This window comes from Rhinoderma darwinii, assembly GCF_050947455.1.
Source record: "Rhinoderma darwinii isolate aRhiDar2 chromosome 5 unlocalized genomic scaffold, aRhiDar2.hap1 SUPER_5_unloc_36, whole genome shotgun sequence".
In the NCBI taxonomy this organism is placed as follows: Eukaryota; Metazoa; Chordata; class Amphibia; order Anura; family Rhinodermatidae; genus Rhinoderma; species Rhinoderma darwinii.
Window position 1 is genome coordinate 164,942 of NW_027461794.1, and position 13,020 is coordinate 177,961.

Below are 13,020 nucleotides of genomic sequence, written 5' to 3' on the forward strand. Positions count from 1 at the left end.
GGAAGGTGCAGCCCTAAAGTCGTGGGAAGAACGCTTGGCCAAAGTCAACCAAAGGACCGGACTGTGGAGCCTCAGACAACTCACTATTGAGGGCAAAGCAATGGTCCTGCGTAACGAAGTCTTGCCTGTGCTACAATACACTGCACAGGCATGGCCCCCTCTTGCCACCGTCTCGAGGGCCATTACCAGGACTGTGTTTCGCTTCATCTGGGGCTCGAAAATGGACAGAGTAAAGCGGACTGTTATGTACAAGGAGCCCCGCAAAGGTGGGAAGGGTATACCCGACATTCCCACTCTGCTGCGGATCGCTTTTGTATGTGACTGTGTTCGTAGGACTCTGAGGACAGCAAACGGCTCTGCGGGCAAGGCCATGTCCCGCTACTTCCTCCTTCCCCTCTGGCGAGGTTTTGGCTGGGACAAGTGGGACAGCTCCTTCCCTTACAACTGGCACGCTCCCTGGTTCTACGGAGATGTCGTCCGGTTTGTGAGGGAGCATCAACTGGAGGGTCTTAAGCCCGACTTGTGGAAACCTAAGACGATCCACAAGCACATCAGAGCAAAGGACTCACTGGAGTCTGTTCCAGGGCTTCATGCCGACACGTTGGAGACTGTTTGGACTAACGTGTCATCTGGCAGGTTGACCAACGGGCACAAGGACATTTCATGGATGGCCATCCAGGGAGGACTGCCTCTTAGGTCATTCATGCATGCCCGCAACCTGTGCAAGACCCGGTACTGCCCCAGGTGCCCCTTCACGGAGGAAACATCTTTGCACATTTTCTGGCAGTGCCCCTTTGCACAGGGTCTGTTGAAAGCCTTGGAACATGAACTCAAGGACTCAGTACCCAGGAACAGACTGTCGTACCGCTCGGTACTTTATGGACTATTTCCTGGGAATACCACGGATGGAGCAATCCAGGAAGCCTGGCGCCTTATGAACTGCTTTAAGGACGCTATATGGTTTGCCAGGAACCGTCTGATTTTGCGGAGAGAGAGTGTGTCCGTCCAGGACTGCCGCAGGCTGATCCACAGCCTGCTCAGAGACTATTCCACCTGGGACAGCCCGGACGTCGATGAGGAAGAGGACTGATACTCCCCTTCCCCCCACTCTCCCTTCTTGTGTGTTGTCTTTCAATAAAGCTTCGGGCCTGTGATTTCCCCCTTCCCTATCCCCTCCTACCCACTCCCCTATCCCATCGCTTGTCTGTAATGCTTTGTTGTTTGGCTTTAGTGAATGCAAGAATGTTAGTGTAGCATGTGGTGTAATGTATAGCATAGGCTAGCCTGTACTGTGTATTATACTGTCATGTTATGTTTGACGACTGTTATTATTTATTATTTGCTGCTTCATGGCTTGCGCTGCGTCGCAGTAATGTTTGTATGATGACGATTGATTGTCAATAAAGCATTTTTCAATCAAAAAATCTGTTCTTATCAGTTTAATATCTGATACGTCCCCTATCTGGGGACCATATATTAAATGGATTTTTAGAACAGGGAGATGGAAATAGAGCTTGCTCTGTCCACTCCACGCATTGACCTGGTATTGCAGTATTTCCAGGACCGGTGCACCCTTCCCTTATGTGTTGACTAAAATCAGATTCCAAAAGTGTTTTTTCTCTTTGCCATTGTTTCTGTCTTTCTGAAGGGATCTCCCCTTTTAATCCCATTATTTCAACACCTGTTGGACAATGCATTTGTACAGTCATGTGTGATAATGAGCTCATTTATTAAATGCAATTAATGAATACATTGCCACCTCTTGTTGTGTGTGTGTGTGTGTGTGTCTTCTGTGTTTCTGTGTTTCCGGCATTTCACATTGGAACAGCTCATTCACCTTCCTTGTCTTCTCTCCGCCCTCCCTCCCTCCCTCCTAGGTAAGTTAAAGAGCTGCACCTGAGCCAGCCACTGATTGATGCAGCACCACAGTCAAATAGTGGAGTGGAGTGGAGTAGGGGAACAGCAAACAGCCATTAAAGCAGCCAGCCGCCTACCCGCCACAATGGACCTACCTGTGTACACTAGGTGGATGTGATGGAATGTACTGTCGTCCCTACATTTCAAGAAGAAGTAAGAATTGCAGTTGCAACAAACCCTTGCTTGCCTACAAAGAGAGCAGCAATTTGGATTTGTTACTATGTTACCTGGAAGAATAACAAACTGTGCAAGGATGGAGGTTGTAGGAGCAAAGAGAAGTTGTCTGTAAAGTTGGTGGATGCCTATTTTCCATTTTGCAGTCCCTTGTCTCCCTCTTGTGGCCTCCTGGAGGCAAATAAATGTGCAAAAAAAAGACAGCCTGGCGGCCGGCTGTTGCAGTGTTGCCCTCTCAGGCAACACTGAGTGACTGACTGAGCCTCACAGTCTTATATAAAGTTCAGACGGAACTTTGCACGTGTCATAGTGGAGCCCTCAGGATTCCAGAGCCAGCTTTCTGACATCATAATGGGGCCTGCCTCAGAGATAAAAGCCTGGGCCCAGGCAGTGTTGTTCAGTGCTGCTCAGCAGGCAGCACAGGACTGGATTAAAGCTGATACAAGGTGTGAAGGAACAAGGGGTGGCTGTGGGCATGCACTTGCTGCCGCTGCCAGTGTTTATCTGCATGGCAGGAGGGCATTTGGGCGTTGCCAGGAAGGCGTTTTTATGTAGATTCCTCCTCTTTCAGCACTGCATTGTGGTGCAAGCAAAAGAAGCAAATCCTGTCTGGCTTCCTCTCCGGCCTTTATTCACCTCCCGCTTAGTAGCTGTAAATGTGTGTGAGCCTGCAGGGCCCCATGGAATTGCCTAGGAGTAGGCTGAATCGCTGCAAGGGGTGAACAGCAGTATGGGACAGGCTCGGGCAAGGCAAGGGCCGCTCGGGTTATCGCTTCTCGGCCTTTTGGCTAAGATCAAGTGTAGTATCTGTTCTTATCAGTTTAATATCTGATACGTCCCCTATCTGGGGACCATATATTAAATGGATTTTTAGAACAGGGAGATGGAAATAGAGCTTGCTCTGTCCACTCCACGCATTGACCTGGTATTGCAGTATTTCCAGGACCGGTGCACCCTTCCCTTATGTGTTGACTAAAATCAGATTCCAAAAGTGTTTTTTCTCTTTGCCATTGTTTCTGTCTTTCTGAAGGGATCTCCCCTTTTAATCCCATTATTTCAACACCTGTTGGACAATGCATTTGTACAGTCATGTGTGATAATGAGCTCATTTATTAAATGCAATTAATGAATACATTGCCACCTCTTGTTGTGTGTGTGTGTGTGTGTGTCTTCTGTGTTTCTGTGTTTCCGGCATTTCACATTGGAACAGCTCATTCACCTTCCTTGTCTTCTCTCCGCCCTCCCTCCCTCCCTCCTAGGTAAGTTAAAGAGCTGCACCTGAGCCAGCCACTGATTGATGCAGCACCACAGTCAAATAGTGGAGTGGAGTGGAGTAGGGGAACAGCAAACAGCCATTAAAGCAGCCAGCCGCCTACCCGCCACAATGGACCTACCTGTGTACACTAGGTGGATGTGATGGAATGTACTGTCGTCCCTACATTTCAAGAAGAAGTAAGAATTGCAGTTGCAACAAACCCTTGCTTGCCTACAAAGAGAGCAGCAATTTGGATTTGTTACTATGTTACCTGGAAGAATAACAAACTGTGCAAGGATGGAGGTTGTAGGAGCAAAGAGAAGTTGTCTGTAAAGTTGGTGGATGCCTATTTTCCATTTTGCAGTCCCTTGTCTCCCTCTTGTGGCCTCCTGGAGGCAAATAAATGTGCAAAAAAAAGACAGCCTGGCGGCCGGCTGTTGCAGTGTTGCCCTCTCAGGCAACACTGAGTGACTGACTGAGCCTCACAGTCTTATATAAAGTTCAGACGGAACTTTGCACGTGTCATAGTGGAGCCCTCAGGATTCCAGAGCCAGCTTTCTGACATCATAATGGGGCCTGCCTCAGAGATAAAAGCCTGGGCCCAGGCAGTGTTGTTCAGTGCTGCTCAGCAGGCAGCACAGGACTGGATTAAAGCTGATACAAGGTGTGAAGGAACAAGGGGTGGCTGTGGGCATGCACTTGCTGCCGCTGCCAGTGTTTATCTGCATGGCAGGAGGGCATTTGGGCGTTGCCAGGAAGGCGTTTTTATGTAGATTCCTCCTCTTTCAGCACTGCATTGTGGTGCAAGCAAAAGAAGCAAATCCTGTCTGGCTTCCTCTCCGGCCTTTATTCACCTCCCGCTTAGTAGCTGTAAATGTGTGTGAGCCTGCAGGGCCCCATGGAATTGCCTAGGAGTAGGCTGAATCGCTGCAAGGGGTGAACAGCAGTATGGGACAGGCTCGGGCAAGGCAAGGGCCGCTCGGGTTATCGCTTCTCGGCCTTTTGGCTAAGATCAAGTGTAGTATCTGTTCTTATCAGTTTAATATCTGATACGTCCCCTATCTGGGGACCATATATTAAATGGATTTTTAGAACAGGGAGATGGAAATAGAGCTTGCTCTGTCCACTCCACGCATTGACCTGGTATTGCAGTATTTCCAGGACCGGTGCACCCTTCCCTTATGTGTTGACTAAAATCAGATTCCAAAAGTGTTTTTTCTCTTTGCCATTGTTTCTGTCTTTCTGAAGGGATCTCCCCTTTTAATCCCATTATTTCAACACCTGTTGGACAATGCATTTGTACAGTCATGTGTGATAATGAGCTCATTTATTAAATGCAATTAATGAATACATTGCCACCTCTTGTTGTGTGTGTGTGTGTGTGTGTCTTCTGTGTTTCTGTGTTTCCGGCATTTCACATTGGAACAGCTCATTCACCTTCCTTGTCTTCTCTCCGCCCTCCCTCCCTCCCTCCTAGGTAAGTTAAAGAGCTGCACCTGAGCCAGCCACTGATTGATGCAGCACCACAGTCAAATAGTGGAGTGGAGTGGAGTAGGGGAACAGCAAACAGCCATTAAAGCAGCCAGCCGCCTACCCGCCACAATGGACCTACCTGTGTACACTAGGTGGATGTGATGGAATGTACTGTCGTCCCTACATTTCAAGAAGAAGTAAGAATTGCAGTTGCAACAAACCCTTGCTTGCCTACAAAGAGAGCAGCAATTTGGATTTGTTACTATGTTACCTGGAAGAATAACAAACTGTGCAAGGATGGAGGTTGTAGGAGCAAAGAGAAGTTGTCTGTAAAGTTGGTGGATGCCTATTTTCCATTTTGCAGTCCCTTGTCTCCCTCTTGTGGCCTCCTGGAGGCAAATAAATGTGCAAAAAAAAGACAGCCTGGCGGCCGGCTGTTGCAGTGTTGCCCTCTCAGGCAACACTGAGTGACTGACTGAGCCTCACAGTCTTATATAAAGTTCAGACGGAACTTTGCACGTGTCATAGTGGAGCCCTCAGGATTCCAGAGCCAGCTTTCTGACATCATAATGGGGCCTGCCTCAGAGATAAAAGCCTGGGCCCAGGCAGTGTTGTTCAGTGCTGCTCAGCAGGCAGCACAGGACTGGATTAAAGCTGATACAAGGTGTGAAGGAACAAGGGGTGGCTGTGGGCATGCACTTGCTGCCGCTGCCAGTGTTTATCTGCATGGCAGGAGGGCATTTGGGCGTTGCCAGGAAGGCGTTTTTATGTAGATTCCTCCTCTTTCAGCACTGCATTGTGGTGCAAGCAAAAGAAGCAAATCCTGTCTGGCTTCCTCTCCGGCCTTTATTCACCTCCCGCTTAGTAGCTGTAAATGTGTGTGAGCCTGCAGGGCCCCATGGAATTGCCTAGGAGTAGGCTGAATCGCTGCAAGGGGTGAACAGCAGTATGGGACAGGCTCGGGCAAGGCAAGGGCCGCTCGGGTTATCGCTTCTCGGCCTTTTGGCTAAGATCAAGTGTAGTGCTTTAGGGTATTGCCTTGTTTCTTGGTCAGGAGGTGCCCTGGTACCCTTTTCCTTGGCCTGGGGGGATCGTCTCTTTCACAAGAGACTTCACCCCTCTGCTGCTATTGGGGAGGAGGATTAGTCCAGGGCAACGAGGAGCGATCACCCACCTGACACCTCGGTGTTGAAGGTCTATCCTGAAAACCATCAGAATGGAGGCCATACCGGAATATATGAGGACCAGGAATGCTGTTCGTTTTACGGTGACGGAACTGGAAAGGACCAAGAAAGACCTGCGTTTCCTGAGCGAAGATTTGTTGCTGGGACTGTTTCGGCTGAGCAAGGAGGACATACTGGCGGTAATGGACTACCCACAGAGAGGTGTCTATGACGTCACGTTCATCAATGAAGAAACGTATTTGAAGTTTTCGGTAAACTTGTTGAAGTCACGTGAAGATCCAAAGTTGGAAGGTGTGGTGTTGGTACCACACTTTTCTGTGTGGCAGCGTCTTGTGACCGTCAAGATGTACTCGCCATATGTTGAAGAGGAGGATATTAGTATATTCCTAGGGAAGTATTGCGAGAAAGTTGTGGAGAAAGGCAAAGTTCTGAATGAATTTGGCTTCTGGACCGGAAAATGGAGATTTTTTTGTTCAATGAAACTGGACAGAACTTCAGGAAAAATGGTAACCCCACCAGCTCGCTTTAAAATTGGAAACACGACTGGAGATTTGTTCTTTTCTGGAATGGACATTTTTTGCAGGAACTGTAAGAAATATGGGCACAATACAGCAGAATGTCAAAAGATTGTGTGTACAAAATGTTTGCATGAAGGCCACGACTATCAAGACTGCAAAGAGGAAAAGATTTGTAACATGTGTGGAGAGGGTGGGCATGTCTTCAGGATATGTCCAAAGAGACATAGAAGAGGAGTGCAACAAGAGAGTGGAGCAAGCAGGGAGAAAAGTAAACCGAATATTGAAGAGGTTTCTTCAGTAACGGAAAAAGTGGAGAATAGTGGAGGAGGAGGTATTAAAGATACTGATGTGGGCAAAGGTAAAATTGCTGAAAAAAGGAAAATTGGGAAAGCTAAAATATCTAAAGAAGAAAGTGAAGAAAGAGAGGATATAATAAGAGAGTCGATTAATTTACGGAAGAAGGCGGATGTAGAGGTTTTGCGTGGAATAATAGAGACGCATTTGACAAAACAATTTTTCCGTTTTATGGAAACATATAAAATACCACCTTGGTTGGTGGAAGAGGTCAAGAATGAATGGGATGGTAAACCCCTGAAGCAGGAACTATTGGAGATGCTTGCTGTTTGCGCGGTTAGAAAAGGCTTGGTGACATGATTTAAATGTTTCTGATGTCAGGACTTTGATGTTTTTTGTTCTTATCTGTTGTTCATGTTTTGCAAAATTCTTCTGATATAATGTATTGTATTTTCTGAATAATTCAATAAAAAAGTAAAAAATCTGTTCTTATCAGTTTAATATCTGATACGTCCCCTATCTGGGGACCATATATTAAATGGATTTTTAGAACAGGGAGATGGAAATAGAGCTTGCTCTGTCCACTCCACGCATTGACCTGGTATTGCAGTATTTCCAGGACCGGTGCACCCTTCCCTTATGTGTTGACTAAAATCAGATTCCAAAAGTGTTTTTTCTCTTTGCCATTGTTTCTGTCTTTCTGAAGGGATCTCCCCTTTTAATCCCATTATTTCAACACCTGTTGGACAATGCATTTGTACAGTCATGTGTGATAATGAGCTCATTTATTAAATGCAATTAATGAATACATTGCCACCTCTTGTTGTGTGTGTGTGTGTGTGTGTCTTCTGTGTTTCTGTGTTTCCGGCATTTCACATTGGAACAGCTCATTCACCTTCCTTGTCTTCTCTCCGCCCTCCCTCCCTCCCTCCTAGGTAAGTTAAAGAGCTGCACCTGAGCCAGCCACTGATTGATGCAGCACCACAGTCAAATAGTGGAGTGGAGTGGAGTAGGGGAACAGCAAACAGCCATTAAAGCAGCCAGCCGCCTACCCGCCACAATGGACCTACCTGTGTACACTAGGTGGATGTGATGGAATGTACTGTCGTCCCTACATTTCAAGAAGAAGTAAGAATTGCAGTTGCAACAAACCCTTGCTTGCCTACAAAGAGAGCAGCAATTTGGATTTGTTACTATGTTACCTGGAAGAATAACAAACTGTGCAAGGATGGAGGTTGTAGGAGCAAAGAGAAGTTGTCTGTAAAGTTGGTGGATGCCTATTTTCCATTTTGCAGTCCCTTGTCTCCCTCTTGTGGCCTCCTGGAGGCAAATAAATGTGCAAAAAAAAGACAGCCTGGCGGCCGGCTGTTGCAGTGTTGCCCTCTCAGGCAACACTGAGTGACTGACTGAGCCTCACAGTCTTATATAAAGTTCAGACGGAACTTTGCACGTGTCATAGTGGAGCCCTCAGGATTCCAGAGCCAGCTTTCTGACATCATAATGGGGCCTGCCTCAGAGATAAAAGCCTGGGCCCAGGCAGTGTTGTTCAGTGCTGCTCAGCAGGCAGCACAGGACTGGATTAAAGCTGATACAAGGTGTGAAGGAACAAGGGGTGGCTGTGGGCATGCACTTGCTGCCGCTGCCAGTGTTTATCTGCATGGCAGGAGGGCATTTGGGCGTTGCCAGGAAGGCGTTTTTATGTAGATTCCTCCTCTTTCAGCACTGCATTGTGGTGCAAGCAAAAGAAGCAAATCCTGTCTGGCTTCCTCTCCGGCCTTTATTCACCTCCCGCTTAGTAGCTGTAAATGTGTGTGAGCCTGCAGGGCCCCATGGAATTGCCTAGGAGTAGGCTGAATCGCTGCAAGGGGTGAACAGCAGTATGGGACAGGCTCGGGCAAGGCAAGGGCCGCTCGGGTTATCGCTTCTCGGCCTTTTGGCTAAGATCAAGTGTAGTATCTGTTCTTATCAGTCCTTGTAAGGATAGATAGCTCGGAGAACCACTGGGGGCTATAAACACTAGCTTAGCGATCCAAGAGCGTTCCAGACGAAGCCGGCGACGAACTGCGGAGAAGAACCACCGAAGACGAAGATCCAGAAGGGAGAAGCCGCCATCGGGGAAGAAGCTCCGGGAGATCGCTGCCGGGAAGAAGGAGAACTGCGACAGAGACCTTCGGAGAAGAGCCGCTGCTGAAGGGGATCTTTGAAGAAGCTCGGCCGCAGAAGAAGCTCGACGAGGAACCGCTGCGGAAGAAATTTCGTGGAAGAACCTCGGCCAGCAAGGAGAAGATTTGCATAGCTCCGCCCCCTTCGGGAAAGAGCTATCGAAGATCCTCCCCAAGCGACAGGAACAGCTGGAAGAAGCCATGGCCTCAACCAGCAACCCTGCCACCCAGAAGAAGAAGGCTGATGGACCAGGTGAGCCGACCCAGGCCAGGACATCTCCTCCTGAAGCCTCCTCAAGCCAACAGGCCACCAGGAAGCCGAACCAGGCTGCTCCAACCCTGGAGCCCTGGATGAAGCAGACTGTGGCCCTGAAGCTGAAGGAGGTGGACGGGAGAGTGCCGGACATGACGGAAGAAGTGTTCTGCCAGAAGATGCTCCTGGACCAGGGCTTCGCTAAGCCGGAGACCATCAGCATCCAGGCCTTCATGACCGGGATGTTCTTCGTGACCTTTGCATCGATCAACATCTGCAGAAGGTACTGGGAGATGGTGAAAGCGGCGAGGCCTGAATCCCCTTTCTCTCGCTTTGTGGGCAACTGCCCTGTCCAAAGAGAGGAAAGGCGGGTGACGGTCTCAATGCGGAACCCACACACCCCCGGCAAAGACATCACCACGCTCCTGAAGCGGTTCTGCACAGTGGTGAGGGAACCCACCCACATCCTGAACGGACTCTGCTTCTGGACTGGCAAGTGGTCGGTAATCGTCCGACTGAACAAGGATTCAAGCGCGGAAGACGGCCTCCAGCACCTGCCCCAGTCATTCTCGCTGGGCAACTCCTACGGCCTCATCTACTACCCGGACATGCCGCAGATCTGCAGGAGATGCAGCAAGAAGGGTCATTCGATGAAGGACTGCAAGGAGGACGCCTGCAAGAACTGCCGGGTAACAGGACACGAGACCAAAGACTGCCCGAAACGGACAATGTGCAACCTCTGCGGACAAGCAGCCCACTCTTACAAGGACTGCCCGAAGAGGGATCGATCCTGGGCAACTGTAGCAGCGAAAGCTCCAGCCAGAGGGAACCCCGCCCCAGCCAGAGCTCCAGCGGCACAGAAGACCGGGAAAAAGAAGGATGGTAAGAAGACGACAGTCCCTCCCCCCCCTCTCCCGGCCCTCCCTCGCCCTACCCTTCCCACCCTCCCTCGCCCGGCCCTCCCCACCCCCCCGTCCCCAACCCCTGTCACCCCCACTGAGGCTCTCACCTTCTCCTACCCACCCATCTCAGTGGTCCTGTCACCTGCACCTCTCCCAACCCAGCCTCCCTTCTCCCCAGCTCCAGCAGCACTAACCTCTTCCCCTCCAGCTGCTGGAGTCCTCTCCCTGGAGGATTTTCCCCCTCTTGTCTCCTCAGGTGCCATCCAGAGGAAGAGAAAGGTGAGGGACAGCCCAGCGGCTGAGTCCTCAAAGCGACAAGTCGTGGAAATCTGCGAAGATTCCCTTGCGCAGCAGGAGGAAATGGAGCAGATGGTGGAGGAACTCGTGTCTGAACCTGAGGTCATCGACTTCACAACAGACATCCAGGTGGCTACAATCCTGGAACAATTTTTGTCAGAGGGCCTGCTGGATCTTTCGGACCCGCCAGGCGAGGAGGATCCGCCCGACCGGACTGGTAACTAAGGTGTATCGTTTGCACTGACCTTCTTTATTCTCCCCCATGGCCGCTAAACTTAACATCTTTAGCCTCAATGTGAGGAGTGTTAGAGATAGGACTAGATGTCAGATGGTGCTAACTTTTCTTTCCAAGCAGTCGAGTGATATATTTATGCTGCAGGAATGTACTCTCCCCTCTTCCAGGTCATATCATCACCTGGCCAGGCAGTGGACCCATGGCCCGTCCTACTGGTCTGGTGGGGGCGACTGTAAGTCTGCGGGGGTTGCCATCCTGATTAGGGGAGGCGTATTTACTGTTGACTCTGTCCAGGAGCTCGTCTGCGGCCGCTTGTTGGTCGTAGACGGTTCCTGGGCAGGAGAGCCGATTAGGCTCATCAACGTGTACGCCCCCCCTATGAAGGCTGAGCGCCTGGAACTATTCCAGACCCTGCGGACCCAGCTCGCCACCACTAGGGCAGTGGTGATGGCCGGGGACTTCAACTGCCCCATCGAAGAGGATGGACGAAGCTCCGGCACTTCAATCAAGCTGGATGTCAGTTCCAAACTGCTTATCGAGATGGTAACCGAAGCATCCTTGCAGGACGTTGTGGGCTCCATGGGGATCGGCTCTGTGAACTATTCATGGAGCCGACCCGATGGCTCACTTCGTTCTCGGATTGACTTTGTGTTCACCTCCCGGGCAGTCAAGCAGCATGGGCACTCCATGGTCCCCTGCTTCTTCTCTGACCACAGGGCCATTCTCTTCCAGGGTGCCATCGGCCACGGTTTTCCTCCCGGCCCTGGCTCCTGGAAGCTGAATTGTGCCCTGCTGGAAAGAGAGGAGGTACTGGCGGAACTTAGAGACGCCTATATTGTTTGGAGGAATGATAAAGTTTTCTTTGACAAAACCTGTGACTGGTGGGAATATGTTAAAGTTGAATTTCGTTGTTTCTTTCAGGCAAAAAGTCGTCAACAGGCGTGTGAGAGGAAGAGAGACTTCAGAGAGATGCAGCGTCAGCTGCGATCCCTGCAAGACCTCCTTCAATGCGGCTGGGACGTCAGGAAGGAGCTGGAGGAAGCCAAAAAGGGCCTGAAAAGGCACTTTGAGGAGGAATCCAAGCGAATTGTCTTTCGTTCCAAGGTGGAGAACCTGGAGAAGGGTGAGAAATGTAACTCGTTCTTTTTCAGGAAACTCCATGCCGGCCACACGCCCCTGAAGGAACTCCGAGACGAGACCGGAAACATGCATTCTGGGAAGAAGGAGGTGATGGGAGTCGTCACAGACTACTACCGAAGCCTCTACTCCCGGAAAACCACTGACCCCGAAGCCGCCGATAAATTCCTGTCAGGTATCACTAATCATCTTGATCCTGCAGGTACGGAGGCTATGGATGTACCCCTGACGGTGGAGGAACTGCTCTCTGCCGCTAAATCCTTCAGACCCGGCAGGACCCCGGGCAGTGATGGTCTCCCAGCAGAGCTCTATGTAGCGCTGGGGGACTTGATCTGTCCGGACCTGCTGGAGCTCTATGAGGAGATGGTGGTGGAGGGTAGAATGCCACCGTCCTTGAGAGAAGGCATGATCACGATCTTGTATAAGCGGAAGGGGGAGAGATGTGACCTGAAAAACTGGCGTCCCATCTCTCTCCTGAACGTGGACTACAAGATCCTCGCCAAAGTATTGACCAACAGACTGAAGGTTGTCATCGGACAGATCATCGGATCGGACCAAACCTGCGGCATTCCTGGCCGTAGGGTGGCCGACAGTCTTGCCCTGGTGAGGGACACGGTGCATTACATGCAAAGCCGCCGTACACACGCGGCCCTGGTCAGTCTGGATCAGGAGAAGGCTTTTGACCGGGTCTCTCACGAATTCATGGGTAAGGCTCTGCGTAGGCTGCGGCTTGGCAGGTTGTTCTGTTTGTATGTTAACCTGATGTATTGCGACATTTACAGCTCGGTGCTGGTGAACGGCTGGAAGACTGACCCCTTTCCTGTATCGTCGGGGGTTAGACAAGGCTGTCCTCTTTCACCTCTCCTTTTTGTTTGTGTTATAGAGCTCTTCGCAGAGGCTATCCGGCAGAATGGAGAGATCAGAGGGATCACCGCACCAGGTCCAGGACACTTCGAGGTCAAATGCTCGCTGTACATGGACGACGTGACCGTCTTCTGCGCTGACCAGAGTTCGGTGACTGCACTCGTCCAGACCTGCGAGGAGTTCGGACGCGCTTCAGGGGCAAAAGTCAACTGCGGGAAGTCGGAAGCCATGCTCTTCGGAAAGTGGTACCTGCCTTCTCCTGCCTCCTTCCCGTTTACTATCAAGCCGGACCTCATCAAAATTCTGGGAGTCTGGTTCGGTAAGGAAGGTGCAGCCCTAAAGTCGTGGGAAGAAC

The 13,020-nt window shown here is 50.3% G+C and overlaps 3 non-coding genes and 3 pseudogenes across 3 annotated transcripts; all 6 read left to right on the forward strand.

The window, feature by feature from the left end:
• Positions 1-1,402: 1,402 nt before the first annotated feature.
• LOC142691202 (U2 spliceosomal RNA) lies at positions 1,403-1,577 on the forward strand (annotated as a pseudogene).
• A 1,282-nt stretch (positions 1,578-2,859) lies between these two features.
• Positions 2,860-3,050, forward strand: LOC142691326 (U2 spliceosomal RNA). Its single transcript, XR_012859890.1, has one exon. It is a non-coding gene; the product is annotated as a U2 spliceosomal RNA (small nuclear RNA).
• Positions 3,051-4,332: 1,282 nt separating this feature from the next.
• Positions 4,333-4,523, forward strand: LOC142691327 (U2 spliceosomal RNA). The gene has a single exon (XR_012859891.1). It is a non-coding gene; the product is annotated as a U2 spliceosomal RNA (small nuclear RNA).
• Positions 4,524-5,805: 1,282 nt separating this feature from the next.
• Positions 5,806-5,947, forward strand: LOC142691287 (U2 spliceosomal RNA; annotated as a pseudogene).
• Positions 5,948-7,259: 1,312 nt separating this feature from the next.
• LOC142691200 (U2 spliceosomal RNA) lies at positions 7,260-7,450 on the forward strand. The gene has a single exon (XR_012859838.1). It is a non-coding gene; the product is annotated as a U2 spliceosomal RNA (small nuclear RNA).
• Positions 7,451-8,732: 1,282 nt separating this feature from the next.
• On the forward strand, positions 8,733-8,834 carry LOC142691275 (U2 spliceosomal RNA; annotated as a pseudogene).
• Positions 8,835-13,020: the final 4,186 nt, after the last annotated feature.